This window comes from Canis aureus, chromosome 13 (assembly GCF_053574225.1).
Source record: "Canis aureus isolate CA01 chromosome 13, VMU_Caureus_v.1.0, whole genome shotgun sequence".
NCBI classification, from domain to species: domain Eukaryota; kingdom Metazoa; phylum Chordata; class Mammalia; order Carnivora; family Canidae; genus Canis; species Canis aureus.
In genome coordinates, this window is record NC_135623.1 from 8988682 (window position 1) to 9005435 (window position 16754).

At 53.5% G+C, this 16754-nt stretch overlaps 1 protein-coding gene across 3 annotated transcripts in view; it reads left to right on the forward strand.

Moving 5' to 3' along the window:
* Positions 1-652: 652 nt before the first annotated feature.
* Positions 653-16754, forward strand: part of RIMS3 (regulating synaptic membrane exocytosis 3) — a 41948-nt gene continuing 25846 nt past the window's right edge. Inside the window, exon 1 of one of the 3 annotated variants that reach the window (XM_077844534.1) lies at positions 653-941. The gene's annotated coding sequence lies outside the window, so the exon portion shown is untranslated. Of the gene's footprint in view, positions 942-2406; positions 2545-15006; positions 15122-16754 lie in introns of those variants that run through there. The other 2 variants (XM_077844535.1, XM_077844537.1) reach the window with 2 other exon arrangements.

The following is a 16754-nucleotide window of genomic DNA, read 5'->3' on the forward strand; positions in this document are numbered from 1 at the left end:
CTAGGCCTGATGGAGATGAGATGATAACAAAAGTTTAATCAATAGGTGAATAAAATTGAGTCCTGGCCTCACCTCTGGCCAGTTGTGGGACCCAGCTTCAGGCTCTCCACGTTTCAGGGTCTCACAAAGTCTTTTTCTTCCCAGCAGGAACTTGGGCAAGTCATGTCTCCTTGTCTCGGCTTCAATTGTTCCACCTGTACATTGAATTTGAGTTTGTAAGCCATTTCCCCCATCTCCCACCATCTGACTTTCCTGGATCCGGTCCAGGATAGAGTAGGGGTGCCGTGGTGCCAGTGATGCCCTGCGAGGTGCCCCGAAGAGGAGTAAGGATGAAAAAGTACAGATAGAAATGGTGGTGGAGGGGGGGACAGGCATGAGGCGGGAGTGTCCTAGGGACGTGGAGAGCCTTGAGGCGTCCTCTAGACCCCAACCCTTCGAGGTCGGTCTCAGGTCCGGTCTCAGGTCTCGTTAGCTTAAGGGGTCGCCTGCAACCGGGCAAACCCAGGCTGGATCCGTTCCCCTGGGTCCCGCCCACCGCCCGAGGCCCCGCCCACCGCCCCAGGCCCCGCCCCTGGCCCCACCCGCCGGGCCGAGGCCCCGCCCCCGCCAGGCCCCGCCTCCCTCTTCGCCTCCCGCCGGCCGGGGCTTGGGCTTTGCACCCGGCGGCGGCTGGGAACCGTGGCGGCTGCGGAGCCGGCAGCGCAGGCGGGCGGAGCGGAGCTGCCCGGCCCGGTGGCGGGCGATGCCCCCGTGAGCCTCTTTCGCCGCCCCGCCCCGCCCCGCGCCCCCACGCCCTCGGAGTCCGCCGCCCGCCGGGGACCGGGCCGCGCCCACCGCCGGGTCCGCGGGGCGGGGTCCCCGGGGCAGCACCTGCCCCGCCTTGCGGAGCCGCCTCGCCCGGCGGAGACCCCTCCCTGTCTGGCCCCTGGCCCCACCTCCGGGTAAGTCGGTAGGCCTTGCTCGCCTGGGAGTGGACGTGGGGAGGGGGCTGCGGAGGTCCGGGGACCACCGGCGGGGGGAGGGGGTTCCGGCCGCGAGGCGCCACGTAGGGCTGTGAGCGTGCGGGGTCTGGGGGGAGGCGGGGGCTCGGAGGATGAGCAGAGTGTGTGTGATGGCTCTGGGGTGGGGGCCAAGGTAGGAGAGGGGAACGCGGGGTGTTTGAGGAAGCCTGGAAAATGGGGTAGGGGACCCCAGAGTCTTGAGTTCTTTGCTGATTCTCAGAGCACCTGGGCCCTGGTCTTCAACAGCATTGCCTCGCATGGCATTTTTGGAAAGTGCTTAAAATCTCTCCTGGAAAGGGAGCTGGAAGGCAGCCTGCTTTCTCCCTCCTGCCTGTGCCCTGGTTGAGAAGCAGCCACTCTTTCCTCCCAATGAAATACCATTGTGGTGCCCAGCGGACCCCCATTACCCCCCCCCCCCCCCCCCCCCCCCCGCCCCAGCCCATGAAAGAAAAGGGGTGGTACTCACTCCAGCCCTAGGATAGGAAGAGGGGCTTTGGGGCTTTGGAGAAGCTGGGAAAGACAATTGGTCAATCCATGGTGGAGAGCCCAGGTTTCAGGGAGGCATGGCAGGACTCTTGTGGACAACCTGGAGACCCTTTCATTCAGGCAACTTCGCTGGCTGGCCTCCAGGCTGTCTGGACCCATGGCCACATCACCTTCTCTAGGTACCCCAGGCCAGAAGAGTGGGTTTGTTCCCAGTATCCTGGGCCTGGAAACCCAGGGAGGGCCCCATAGCTCCTGTGGTCTTGAATGGAGTAAGCAATGCCATACCCAAGGCCAGAGAACAAGGGGTGCTGACCGGCACTGCCCCTTTGGGGCTGAGGAGCCTGGGTGAACGTCAGTGTCTATCCCTAGACCCAAGGGTGTTGTCTGAGTATGAAGAGGAAGGCTGATACTCCTTTGGTCCTGTCCTCTGCCTATGATGCCTTTTTAAGTCTAGGGTCCTTGGGTTTGGGGCCTGAAATGTCAGGGAAGAGGGCCTTTCTGGGCTAGGCCTGGTCACCAGGGGGTTAACCAGCCAGCCCCCACAGTTGCTGCCAGCCACCAATTAGTCCGTAATCAGGCAGCTGCCAACTGTCCCTGGGGACATGTGGGCAGCCTACTGGGACATTCTCTGGTTGGGGGGAATTGGGGAAGGGGTTCATGAAATCAGTGCTTAAGCCAAGCACTATGCCCTTCTGAACCTGTTCAGGGCCCAGAGACCCCTTTCCTGCCCTCAGTGCCAGGCTGCCTGGTTTAGGGACCTCCAGCCCTAGGGTTTGACACCTACTCAACCCTCTGCAGGGTCTGAAGGCAAACTTGACTTCAAACCCAGGCTCTGCCACTTTCTGGCTGGGTCCTATTGAGGGAATCACTTCCCCTCTAGGAACCTCCTTTGGTAAGACAGACGTACCTTCCAGCTCTGCTGGGAGGAGTGAATGAAATGGTGGATCTGAGCTGCTTCGCACAGTGCCTGGCACTCAGGGAAGCTCAGAAGAGAACTGCTGAACTCACTAGCAACCCCTGCGTCAAGGACTTGACGGGACAGGCAAGTAGAAGCCAGGTGCTGAGGACCCAGCCAGGGACCAGGTTCCTTTCCCTCAGGGCATGTGGTTGTGGGCCAGGCGCTGTCTCTGTCTTAACTCTCATGTCTCCCTCCTTGCTCACAGACATTTCTGGTCCCGGACCTTAATTGGATTTTCCTCTGCAGAGCCTGGGGCCAAGCCGCTACTTTCTGGGCTCCCCCTATCCCTAAACCAGGTGCTAAGCTCTGTGGGGTCTCTCGGGGGGGGGGGGCGGTCTGGGTGATGTCTGCAGCTGCAACATCAGCTGGCCCTTTAAGGAGGGAAGAAAACAATTATCTGGCCTGGGCATTGCATCAGCTGGAGCCTGGAGGGTCCCTGGGGAAGGGGGGGCAGGCTGGTGGTTGATTTCATTAGTGCCATGTGAGAACTCTCACCCCCGTCTGCCCGCTCCCCGCTCCCCGGCTGCAGCCTCCTCCCCCAGGCAGCGGCAGCCCCACTGCTTCCCCCTAGCCCACCCCAGGAGCTCTACCTTGGAGGACTCTGCGCACCCCTAGCCCATGTCTTGGGCCTCAGGTAGAGAGTGATGGGGAAGTATCTCTCGCATTGGCTTTTTGCTGACTTGGGGTCCAGGGTATACCTCTTGTACCAGCATTTTGCTGACATGGGGAGTGTCTCCCCCATTAGTGTTTGATGAGGGGCGGGGGGCATTTCTACTACGCTGTCATTTTGTTGACCCAGGGGAGGGGTGACTTCACACTGGCTCTCACTGACAGTGGAGCTGCCTTCTGCACTAGGGTTTTGCTGACCTGACAGAGAAGCTGAGCTGCTTTGGATGTGTGTGAACTGAAGGCCCGGGTGAGAAACAGCTGCTCCCTGGTTGGAAGTGAGCTGGCTGTGAACAGTCACAGGGGCAGAGAGGACACCAGGTATCTGGGTCTCAGCCAGACCTGGGTTCAAATCCTGAATTCTCCACCACCAGGCTCTGTTGCCACTTCAGGCAAGTGATCTCAGACTCCTCTGGAACATAGGAATGATTTATACTCCTACTGCCCCACCCCCATCTGGAAGGTGCTTGGGGATTAGATGCAGTGACCAGATGCACAGCACCCAGCCCAGGGCTTGGCAGGTGGAGGGTGCATACTATATGGTGATTCTCTTCCCATTGCAAGTTTGGGCTTCTCCCATTTGGAGCTCAAGATGAAAGGGGAGTGGAGAGAAGGGGAGAAGGGGTGCAGGACCCTCCTGCCTCTGTTGCAGGGGGATGCATTCAGACACCTGACATACCGAGCTCCGTGAGCCAAGCAACCCTGCCTCCATGGAGCCTGCATCCTAGCCCAGGATGGTCCAGGGCACCTGTGTCGGTGTGTTGAAAGGAAGGATTCAGGGAGCCTAGGGCAACAAAGCATTGAGGAGGGCAAAGAAGCAGGGATTAGGGGAGGGAGCCGTGTGTGCTCAGGCCTGGATGATGGTGGGAGGGGCCTGGTATGGTGGGAGAGGGCAGCTGTGGAGGAGAGAGGAGAGAGGGTGCACAGGTGCCAGAGGCCAGACCTTCCTGGTCAGTAGGATCCTCAAGGCTTAGGAGCTATCTGAGGCCAATGGCAGTCCCTAAAGACCTTGAAGCTGAGAAGTCAGGGTTTCATTTCCAGAGAGTGTGGGCTGGGGTCTGTGGCTTTCAGGCAAAACCTTCTCCGAGTGACCTTTTGCCCTCTCACACCCCCTTCCTTGGGTAGCTTGTAGCCGGCCCTGGTGCCCAGGGAGCTGGTTGTTTATGTGGCTCACCCCAGGAGGGAGGGGGCCGGTCCCAGTCCCTCCAGCTCCCTCTCTCTGGGCCTTGTTGACAAAGTTCACCCCTTGGGGCCAGGTTCTCCCTACCTCCCCCAGGAGCCAGAGGGCAAGAGGCAAGGCTTTGGCACCAGGCTGGTCTCTGTTCACATCCCAGCTCTGCAGTTCATGAGGTGGTTTGACGTCTGGCAAGGCACACCCCATCTCTAACCCTCAGTGTCATCAACTATAAAACTGAGTTGATGTTATTTCTATGGGAAAGATAAAATGAAATTCCAGATGGAAATTATAAAACCCTATCTCCATGTCAGTTGGCATTTTTATCTGTTGCTTGGGGCTGACACCTACTCCAGGCCAGGCCCAGAGCTGGGTGGGGGCGGGGACAAGGCTGGTTTCAGGAGTCTGTGGCTGCAGAGCCCTGGGTTAGGACCCCATGTTCGGGGTCCTTGAAATGCCTAATTTTGCACAAGGGGTCCCACATTTTCATTTAGCACTGGGCCCTGCATATTATGTAGCCCCACAAATTGGGTAGGGGTAGGAAGAGGCAGGGAGAGACACAGACCTGCAAATAGTTCCCCAGTGGAGGAGGTACAAGGTGGAGGGCATGACTAACTGTCCCAAGGTGGGCGGGATGTTAATAATAGTAACATTTATTTAGTGCTTACTGTGTGCTAGGTTCTCTGCTAAGTACTTTACATACTCACCCTCAAACAACCCTACGAAGTAGATACTATTATTATTTCCGTTATATAGATGAGGGAGGTGAGGTTAAATTTCTTGGCCCAAGTCACACAGCTATCAAGTAGCGGAACTGGGATTCAAACCCAGGTTGTTGGACAGCACAGTGCATGTTGGGACCAAGGAAGTCTTCCTGAGGAGGAGGGGCCCCCTGATCTGTGTGCTCAGAGGAGAAAGAGGTGCTGTGGGGGAGGGAGGGCTGTCTCAGCTGGAAAGTGTCTGTGCTGAGGCTAGAGGCTTGGCCAGGAAAGGTGGAGCCAAAGCCTGGTGCCTCCTGGGGCTGAAAGAATTAACCTTTGGATCTCATGGTTCTGATTTGCCAAACTCAGAGCTTCTAATCACTCTGTCCCCAGGCCCTGCTGCCACCAGGACTCCCCCCACCTCTCCTTCTCATTTCACTGCCCACTGCTCTTCCTCCTCCTCCTCCTCCTCAGCCAGGTAATCTCACCACTCTCTGGACTTGAGCGGTCTCTTCTAGGCTCAGGCCCTGCAGGTGTAACTGCTTCCTGGGCCACATTTAGCTATCTCACAATCAGCCTGGGGTCCAAACCCAGGTCCCAGGTCCCCAGCTCTGCCTGCCGGCACCTGCTCTGCCTCCAGCATCTCCAGCTCATCTCTGCTGCCACCATCCACCCACTTGCTCAAGCTGGAAAGCTGGAAGTTCTCCTGGACACCTCCCTCTCCCTCACCCCCACATCCCACAGGCGTCCTCAGCAAGTCGTGTTAGCTCTCCTGTGTCTCTCTCCCTGCCCACCGCCCCTTTCCAGACCACCCTCGGCTCCCACCTGGACCACAGCGACAGCCTAGAGTCCAGGAGCCAAGAGTGGGCTCCTTGTGTTTCTCTTCTTGCCCCACTTTATTTCATTTTTCACACTGCAGCCAGAGTGATCTTCTAAAGATAAACGTTTGATTGTATCGTCTCCCTGTGTAAGACCCTTCCAAGCTTCTTGGAACAAACGCCAGACTCTGACGCAGTCCACGAGGCCCTGTGCGATCTGGTCCTTGCCCACCTTTTTCTCTCATCTGCTACCATTCTCCCTCTCTCAGTGGCAGGACTTTCACACATGTTCCTTCATCCTGGAATGCACTCCTCCTCCTGGTGTCTTGTTAACTCCTACTGAGCTTTCAGAGAGATACCAGCTTGAACATCATTTACACAGTGAAGCCTAAAAACCAGAAACGAAACACCGCCCTCCTCCGTAGGACCTGGTACTTCTTCATGACACTCATCACACTTGAATTGCTTCTTCCTTTCTCTTTCTCGCTAGCCTGTGAACTCTGTGGGGTCAGGAGTCCTGTTTTGCCTAGCCCCAGCACACAGTAGGTACACCATGAGCTGTTCGGTGGATGAAAGGAACAGATGAATCATTGTTGCAGCGTCCTAACTGGCCTCCCTGCCTTCAGGCCTGCCTTCTCCAGTCCTTTCTTCCTGTGGCCCCAGGGCCATCTTTCTAAAACACAGAACTGACCCTGTCACCCCCTGCTACTTAAAATACTTCAATAGCTCCCTATTGCTGACAAGAAAGGCCTCAACTTCTTAGCATGGAATTCAAAGCCCTTTGTGATCCTGTCATCCGCACCCAACTGCCTCTCCAGCTTCGTCTTCTCTGCTCCACCCCCCCAACACACACTTTGAACTTCTGGCAGTTCCTCTAACACGTCAGGCTGTTTTGTGCCCCTGTGGCTCTGCACTTGCTGTTCCCTCTACCTGTAATGCCTCCCCGCCCCTGCTTTGTCCCCCTGGAGAATGTCCTTCACTCTACAGAGCTGGCTCAGCTACCAGCTTTGTTGCAAAGCCCCCAAGGACCCTCCTGGCCCTTCCTGGGTGGTGTTAACCCACCCTCCTGTGGCCACATCTGTACAGAGTCTATATCTCTACCTTATTTCCAGTTGAGCTAAGCTCATCCAGTGCGGGCCCACTGATTCCAGCCCTGCCCCAGGATTGTTCATCTTTGTGCTTCTAGCTCCCAGCTTCTCCTCTGTCTTAATTAGGTCTTTGCTTGTATATAGAAACCCACTTAGTAATAAAGAAGGGTTTAATACCAGGTCACAAGGGATTCCTGAGAACGGAGGGGCAGAAAGATTGTTAGCTTTTGGGAGGCAGGACCTGTAGGCGGGGAGAAATTGAAGCAGCTGCTTTCTGCACCACCTTGCTGGCAGCCTTTACCTTTCTTTCTCCGCAGACTAGGTTTTCTCTGCTTTACCAGATCCTGGACCACCTAATAGTTGCTGTCTTGTGTCCTAACTCACCACCGCATTCAGAGGGGTCTGACAGATCCAGGTCGGAACTTGTATGACAGGATCTGATTGGCTCTGAGTGGGTCAGGTCCAATCAACTGAACCTGCTGGGAAGGCTCTCAAAGTCAGACCAGCCCACCTCGATCTTGACCCCCTTGGAGAAGGGTGGTGGTAGGGAGGGTCTTTGTTGTCTGAGCAAGTCCGTTAAAAGACATCTGCTAGGATCCTTGGAGGGCCAGGGTGCACCTGGCCCCCAACCTTCCATGGATGGCAGGTGGAGAAGACTGCCCAGGCATTGTGACTTAAAGTGGGAGGCTTTCCTGAGGCAGCAATGCCCAGGGCAGGCTCTGAAGAGCTTGTCTGTCGTCATTCAAAGGCCAGAGCAGAGAGATTGGAAGGTGACACCCTCAGTTTTCTCACTTCTCTTTGGAGTGGGAAGAGAAAGAAGAGGAGGGCTTGAGCAGACAGGATAGTTCTCCTTCTCCAAATCCTATTCATTCTCTAAGATGGAACTCATATCCTCTCCTCAGTGAAGGACCATGCCATGCCTACCCACCCCAGCAGCCATTTTTTACTTGAATTAATTCTATTCTTTGTACTTCCATAGTAATAAGTGGTTTTCAGTCTTTACTCTGTGCCAGACTCTCTGCGCATGCATTATTCCATCGAATCCTTATGCCCCATATAACAGGTACTATTATTATCCCCATTTTACAGACAAAGAAACTGAGGTTCAGAGAGGTGCCATTATTAGATTAGGAACACGCAACAATATAACTCTAGAGTAAAAGCTCTTACTTGCCTGTTTGCCTTTGGGGGTTGTGAGGGCCTCATAGGCAGATGCAAGTTTATCATTTTACCTCTACTCCCCACTGCCTAGCAAGGGTCCAGCCCAGTGGTAGGAGCTCCAACAAGAGCTCCCCCAGTGATGGGAACAGATGGAGGCAGGTAGCATAGAAAAGGCATCTGGGCGGGAGTTGAGGACCTATCCTGTGTAGCTATGTGACTCTGAACAAATCTCTTAATCTTTCAGAGCCTCTGTTTTCTCATTCAGAAATGGGGATGATAATTCCTACTGTGTAGCTCATACTAGAGGGTGGCTGTAAGGCCAATTTATAAATAGGAAAAAATTGAGCAATATCTAAGGATTGTTATTACCAGAATGGACCTTGGCATCGAGGCTCCAGCTAGCCACTGTGCCCAAGCTCCTACAGGAGGCGGGCAAGCCTCGAGCTTCTCACTGTGGGGAGTAGCACCTTCAGCAAGACCTGAGGTGACTTTCAGCGGCTCGTGGACCTGTCACTATGTAGAATTGGCTCATGTGGTAAGAAAGTTGGCTCCCTTTCAACTCTGTCAAGTCCAAGGTTGTCCCAGGGAGAAAGTGCCAGTGTGTCTTTAACAACTTACCAACACTGCTGCCCTTCCCTTTATTTTATTTATTTATTTTTTTTATAAATTTTTTATTTATTTATGATAGTCACAGAGAGAGAGAGGCAGAGACACAGGCAGAGGGAGAAGCAGGCTCCATGCACCGGGAGCCCGACGTGGGATTCGATCCCCGGTCTCCAGGATCGCGCCCTGGGCCAAAGGCAGGCGCCAAACCGCTGCGCCACCCAGGGATCCCTGCCCTTCCCTTTATAATGAAGAGGTCTTACTGGCAACTCCATGTAGCTAAAATTTAATATTACAGTTGGCTTTTACTGTATTTATTTTACCATCATTTTCTATTTGCTAAAAGCAATAATAGGGGCGCCTGGGTGGCTCAGTCGGTTAAGCATCTGCCTTTGGCTCAGGTCATGATCCCGGGGTCCTGGGGTGGAGCCCCGCATCGGGCTCCCCACTCAGTGGGGAGTCTGCTTCTCCCCCTCCCGCTCCCCCTGCTCACGCTTTCTTTCTCTTTCTCTCTCTCTCAAATAAAATCTTAATTTTTTTTAAAAAAAGCAATAATAGCCTTTGCATTTGTAGTAGTAACACAAAGTTTCTATTTACAGTAAATGTATGTAAGTTAAAAGTGTCAATTTCAAGACTATAAATAAGGAGTAGTGCAGAGAAAGGAGATTTGGCAGAAATCGTTGAGGGGGCACACAGTGTTATGTGGATAATGCACAATGGGGAAGAGATATGGGGACATCGGGACATGGCCTGTTGGCCTAGATAATATCGAAGTGCCCTTCCACCTGCCTGGAAAATCTGGGAATCTCTTCCTGCTCTGCCAGCCTGCTTCCTCTCCTCACCTCGTGCTCTGTCTTAGATTTCTTTCAGAAAATCTTACCATGATTATTCTGCAGGCAGGAGAATTTGTGCCACTCTACCCAACCCTGCTGGAGAGAGAGGCTCCAGGATGGGGTTAGCATGTGCCCTTATCTCTGAGACAGCTCTTGGGCACTCCTGGGAAGAGCAGGAGCTGCAAACTCTACAGTTCTCCTGGTCCCCACGCACAACACAAACCTCAGGGCCCCCTGAGGGTGGGAGTCCCAGGGCGTACAGAGGCTGTGGGAGCTGCAGGTGAGGGCAGGGCCATCCCTGGAGCCTCATGCCCCAAAGCTTGGAGCCCCGGGACAGCAAAGCCGGGGAGGTCCCTCTCCCCTGCTTCCCCCTTCCCACCCCTTTGTGCTGCTGTCTGCCCCTGGTAATTGGGCAGCAACCCTCAGAGGCCTCAATACACACAAAATTTATCCAGAGGACTCAACACCAGGGCCAGTCAGGAGGGATAGAAGTCCTGCCTGTCTCTTCCCCAGTCCCATGTCCACAGTGGGAGGGCAGCCCTGGGCTCCAGGAGGGTGGGGGGCCTGGGTAGTGTGAGGCATGTGCTTCTGTATCCATGGTGAATGCCTGAGGGTCTCTGTGAAGGTGTACAGTGTGTGTGTGTGTGTGTGTGTGTGAGAGAGAGAGAGAGAGAGAGAGAAAGTTTATGTGTGATGAAGTAGCTCTGGGTGACATGTCTGAGGCACTCAGTATGTGTGTGTGCACACACAGCGTGTGATGTGTGTGTCTGTAGTAAATGTATTTCATGGCATATACCTGAGCTACCCTGCGGGAGTTTTTGTGCAGCATGTGGGTTTGTGCAAGTGTGGCAGGGTGTCTGCGTGCAGGTGGGTCTGCGGTGAACTCCTCTCCATGCGGTGTGTGTCTGCGAGGCATATCGTGTGTGCTGGGTGTCTGGGCGGCTGGCTGCTGGGTGTGGTGTGCGCCTGTTGGCCTGTGTAGCCGCCGGCTTTGGACAGCGCGCGTCTGGCTGTGCGGTGCGGCTGCGGGTCCCTGCACCCCGGGAGGGGTCCGGGGCTGGAGCGGGCGGGGCATGGGAGCGCACCCGAGGGCGGTGCTGTCGGAGCCGGGGGAGGGGGGCGGCGTGTGCTGGGCTCCCGGGGAGGGTCCCCAGGGCGGGTGGCGCCTTCCGGCTGGTAACCCGAGCCCCTTCCCCCGTGAAATATTGATCAGGCCCCCGGCGGCCCTGGCGCAACAGGGGCGGGGGGCGGGGAGCGGGGAGCGAGCTGGCCGGTCGCTGTCCGTGGTGCTGCCGGGGGGGGGGGTAGCCGGAGCTCCCCGTTCACCAACATCCTCCGCCGGGCCCCTGCCTCGGAGCATGAGCTTGCCTGTTCCTAGGGCCTGCGACTCAATCCCGCCACCCCTCCTAGGAAGGGGAACAGGGAACAAACGGGCATTTTGGGGACCCAGTATCCCCCAGGGCTAGAGTAACGATAGGGCTGGGTTTGCCTGGGACAGCCGTAATGTACACCTGTGGTCCCGGTGTGATGGTTGGTGAGCGTCTCCGCTCACTCTCAAAAGAGCCCTAGTTGGGTGATAAATTATGCGCTTTGCGGCAATAAGGTTTTGCTCCGAAGACCTCTACTCCCACCTTCTCTGCTCTGCCCTGGGAGGTCAGTAGGTTCTGAGGTGTGCACATGTCATGTATGTGTGTTTGCAAGCTAGGGGATCGTCCTTACTGTGTTTGGGCTGAACTGGAATAAGTGCTTTGGAGCTTCAGCCCCCTTCTCCCCCCCGGGATCCTGCTAAAGTCCAGACCTACTCCAGGGAATCCAGTCCTCTTCTCCACCAATTCAAATCCTGCTTTCCATTCAAGCAGCGCCCCCTTTTTTTTTTTTTTTGAGCCCGGGCTTCACATGCCCTCCTGCATCCTTGGCTGGGCAGGCCTTTGCTTGGTTTTGATGTCACAGTATGGTAGGGCCTCCAGGTTGGCCATCTGTATACTCATGGTGTCTTCTCTGCCTTCTATGCTGATTCTCCCTGCTTCAATGGATTCTATTTTCCTCTTACCCCTAGCTGTGAGTATTACCGCTCACCCTTTGCTCACTCTGTACTCCCCTCTGGGCATTCTCTTTCCTCTCCATACCCCACTTTTCCCTTCAGGGTATGCATCCAAATCCTGCCTAGTCACAGTGCTCTCCTGAGCTCTACTGAATCTGCTTACCTGCCCAACGCCTCTCTGTGGGAGTTGCAGTATTATGTCAGACTCATCACATCTAAGATGGGACTTATCTTCCCCTTAAGCCAGTGCTTTCCCCTGGGACCTCAAGCTTTGCTGATGGTGCTTCTTAGTCTCCACCCTTCGTGTAAGTCACTTTAGATTCTGTTTTTTCCTCTCCCCAACTTTGTCCCGTCGCTAACTCCAAGCAACCCCCCAAGCCTTCTCGTGACTCCTAGCCACCCCTTCCCTCTTCCTATCTCCATTAGCTGAAGCAATGCAGCCTTCTTATCTGCCTTTGACTGTTCTTCCTTCTGTCAGGCTTTCTTCTGATTCTGCACTCAGTGTCAGATTGATCTCTGTAAAACATTACATCTAAGTCATGTCAGATTTCACTCCCTACAGGATTAAAGCCAAGCTTCTTAACCCTGCATTCAGAGCCCTTCATTGGCTGTTCCTAGCCTACCTTTCTAGCCCTCCCTTCCACAACTGTACCTGCCTCCTGTTCCAAGTGCACTGCTCTATTCACTATCCTGTGAACAAAGTACTTTCTCCCTGGACCTTCCCAGGCAGTTCCCATCTCTTCCCTGCCACCTCTACCTCTCTAAATCCCACCTATCTTTTGAGGTGAGGTACTCTGCAATGCACTTCCCAATGTGCCTTTTCTGGTCTCCCTATCCTGAAGCATTCACTCTTACAGAACAACCAGAATAGACCAGCAACAGTGGGGTATTGCCTGAGACCTTGTTAAAATTGCAGTCTCAGGTTCCACCTGGGACCCATGGGACTGAAATCTGCATTTCTTTTTTTTTTTTAACAGTTTATCTTTTTTTAAGATTTTATTTATTTATTCATGAGAGATACAGAGAGGGAGAGGCAGAGACACAGGCAGAAGCAGGCTCTATGCAAGGAGCCTGATGTGGGACTCGATCCCAGAACTCCAGGATCATGCCCTAGGCCAAAGGCAGGCGCGCGAAACCGCTGAGCCACCCAGGGATCCCTAAAATCTGCATTTCAACAAGATCCCCAAGTGATTTGTGTAAATATTCAAGTTTGAGGGTACATTCATTAAGGGTAGGATTTTGCTTGTTTGGGAATGGTCTTCAACCAGAGCTGGTGATGTTCTCAAGCGCCAAGTCTAGCAGCTCCCATCAGGTGACAGGTACCACATCTGGCCAGATCCTACAAGCTACGGGAAGGGGTAGATGGCTGAGAAGCATGCATACATTGCTTAGATCCCTCTCACCTGGAATCTACTCCTCCCAAGGGCCCGGGAGCTCAGGCTCTATAAATCTGACTCCAGAAAGCACTCTAGCGACACAAGAAGGAATCAATTAATCAATGAAAAAGTAGTTATCAAGCATATAGCAGAACTTCTTCCTCTTCACAATACATGTATTGGTGGAAATGGTTGTCATTTTAATGTATGTTTTGAAAAGAAAAATATGTATTTTAGTTTTTCTTTATGATAACATCAATATAGTTTCTGAAGTGGAAACTTAGAAAAACACAATATGTCACATGAAGAAAATAAAAATGACTCACCATTCTACTATCCAACTATAAATACTGTTAATTTAATATTTGTTTGAGATCATCATTCATTCATTCAACAGTTTTACAGAGCCCTACTGCGGGCCAGACCTATGCCAGGCACTGGCGGTTCAGGGTGAAGAAGACATGGTGTCTGTTTTTTGGCAGCTCACAGCCAGGGGCTGGGGGTGGGAGACAGGCACTGAACAAATTAGGAATAGCAGTATATGAGCTTCCTAGGGGAGCTCTAACAAAGTACCACGAATTGGGTTCCCTAAAACACAGAAATGTATTCTCTCATAGTTCTGGAGGCTAAAGGTCCAAGATCAAGGTGTTGGCAGGATTGATTCCTTCTGAGGGAAATGCTGTTCCATGGCTCTCTCTTCACTTCTGGTGACAGCTGGCAATCCTTGGCATTCTTTAATTTGTTGCTGCTCACTCCAGACTCTGCCTACATCATCACATGGCATTCTCTCTGTGTAGCTGTATTCTTATAAGGACACCAGTCATATTAGATTAGGGACCACCCAACTCCAGCATGACCTCAACTTAACTAATCACATCTGCAATGACCCTATTCCAAACAAGATCATATTCTGAGGTACTGGGGTTACTACCTCAACATATCTTTTGGCATGGGGGACACAATTCACATACCAGGTAGGGACAGAACAGACTCTGGGAGAGCATGACCAGGGGACTCACTTTGTCTGGGAAGACTCTCCTAGAAAATGACATTCCAACTGGGACCAAGCAACAAGTAGGGATTAGCCAGGCAAAGGTGGCACAACAGATAAATACTGGGCTTCAGTACATGAGGGTGGGGATGGGCTGGAGAAGAGCATTCCAGGCAGACAAGAGACAAAGGGTACTTTTGAGGAATGAGAAAAAGGCAAGTGCCGCTGGAATACAGAAGGGCAGGGGCATGGGATGAGCTGAGTCACTCGGCTTATGGGCCTTGGTGTGAGGGGGTTTTACTTTATCCTGGAGGAAATGAGGAGCTATGGGTAGCTGTCATGCAGGAGTGGTTCTTTCTTCTTTGTGAGCAATCTCACAAAACTGAGCTGTCTGAAGGCTGTATGGTTCCTCTATATCCCCAGTTCGGAGGGAAGACACTCAGCCATATCCTCAGGAGTCTCCTGGCTGAGAGAAGATACATGGCAGCCCTGTCTGAGGAATGAAGGCATGACCATGCCTCCAGCAGCCCCTAGTGCAAGTGGGGAGGACAAGCCCTGCCCTCAGCAGCCTTGATCTGAGCAGGACACAGGGTTCAACGGCTCTGGGTCTCTCTTTCCCTTTGGTGTCCTGAGTCCTTGGAGTTGGGGACACAGATTTGGGCTTGGCCACCCCACCCTCTGCTCTGCCATGAGGACTGTGTCTGAGAATGTGTTCAGGGCAAGTGCATGACCCACATAGGTCCCTGAGGCAGATGCTGAGGGAGGCCAGGGGCTAGGTTTAGCAGGGGCCATCTTCTTAGTACTTCTTAGATCCCCTCAAAGAATGTCTGGCTCTCGCCTTTCTATGCAGGAACCAAATTGGCCCTCAATCCATCCCTTACTACATCCTCAGAGGGCCACCTCTTTACTGTGTGTGATGGGAGAGGGCCCCCCACCCTGCCCAAAGCTGCTTGTCCTCCCTTGCCTAGGCTGGGTGGGCCAAGCTGGGTGGAGGAGAAGTGGGTCAGCTCGGTAGCCATGGTGACAGCAGCTGCTCCCTGCCAGCCTTCTCATCTCCTCACCACAAACCTCACTGAGGAGCTCTTTTGTCCGGCCTGCAGGGATGGGGGCCAGGAGAGTGGTACTGGGGGCTGGAGCGGGTATGAGTGTGTGTGTATTCAAGCTCACACGAGCAGCTGCTCAGAGCTGGTGTGCATGCCTCAGCCAAGGGAACCCAAGATCCAGGTAAGATACTTCCCACTTCCCTGCCCCCTGAAGGGATGGGCTCTTCCCACCTCTCTGGGCTGGGCAGAGGCCAAGGAGGGGGTGTGTGTATGAGTGTGTGTGAGTGTGTACACATATATGAGTCTGCAAATGCCAGTGACTGTCAGTGTGACTGCTTCTGTGTGCCTTTGTCTTGGGGGTGCATGTGCGTATCTGTGTACGCATGTGATTATGTCTTTACGGGTATATCATCTGTCTGGGTCTGTATGGTGTGTGGTCATACATTTGAAATTGAGTGCCCTACGTTTCTCCCTGTGTGTATATAGTGTTGTGTGTGTGAGTCTGGCTTGGGAGAGACAAAGGTCACGTAATCAGGAGGGAAGCTGGCCTGGTGCTCCGCATGCAAGCTGGGTATGCTCCCTTGGCCCAGCCTACCTCCCCCACCGTGTGCCAGCCCTGTCACCTACCCATCTTTTCCTGAGGGGGGAAAGGAAATGCTGGAAAAAAGAGAACCCTTCTCCCCTTCTGTGGATGCAGACACTGGCGTCTGGCATGGGCCCAGACTGGTATGGGAGACGTGGTGGGCAGCCTTGGTGCTGGATTAAGGTTGGGTCGGGGGTCTCAAATGCCAGACCCGCATCCAGTGAGGGACCAGGAGCTGAGATGCTGGGAGAGATGAGTATAGCCTTACATGCCAGCTTCTCACCTTGGCTGAGAGGCACAGATCCCATGCCATCCCGGGCTCTGCGTAGAAGCAGCCCGGGCTGGAGTGAGAGGTGATTTTGGATTCTGAGCCTTCCCATGAAGTGGCTGCACCTGATGTGCAATCCAGACCAATAAGCATTAACACCTGTGCAGTCCTTCACAAGGCACCGGTATGAGGAGTAATAGTGGAATTGTTGCCCAACTGAACAGTTAGTACTGTACCGATGCTTATTTTGCAACATTTCATCTAAGACAGGCATTATTATCCCCACTCTAGAGATGAGGAGCAGTAGGCTTGAGGGGTTTGTTAAGGAAATTGCCCTGGGTCATACAGCTTGTTAAGTGACAGATCTAGGTTTTGAACCAAGTCTGTCTTTCTCAAAAAGACCAAAACAAAAACAACCTCTGTTTTTAATCACAGTGTTTTCCTGTTCTTCATTATCCCATCTGACACCCAGTCCAGACTGGAGAGTGCAGCTGGGTCCAGGTGGCAAGTAGACTCATCACATAGAAGAAGAGATGGAAATTCAGGGAAGCTGAATGACTTGCTTAGGGTCATATGGCTAGGGGTGGAGCCAGGAGTCCCCCCCGAACCCCACCCACCCACCCACATACACATACTGGGCAGGGACACAGACCCCATTAGTCTGGGAGGACTGAGGAAGGAAGGATAGGGTCTAGAGCTCCTTAGCACTTGGACCTCCATGTGTCCCTTATGTCTTAAAACCCTTAAAGTTGTGGAGAGGCTTCAGCAACAGCAGTTTGACATTAAGGTGCCAACAGGAAGATTAGAGGACCCAGGAGCTGGGACAATTTTACAAAGTAGGAAACAGAATCAGAGAGTTTAAATGATTGGCTCAGCATCACACAACTATCCCTAAAGTCTTTTTACTCCACAAGCTACTGGAACCTCTTAAGGACAGATGTTTTCACTAGCCCTTCCTCTAAA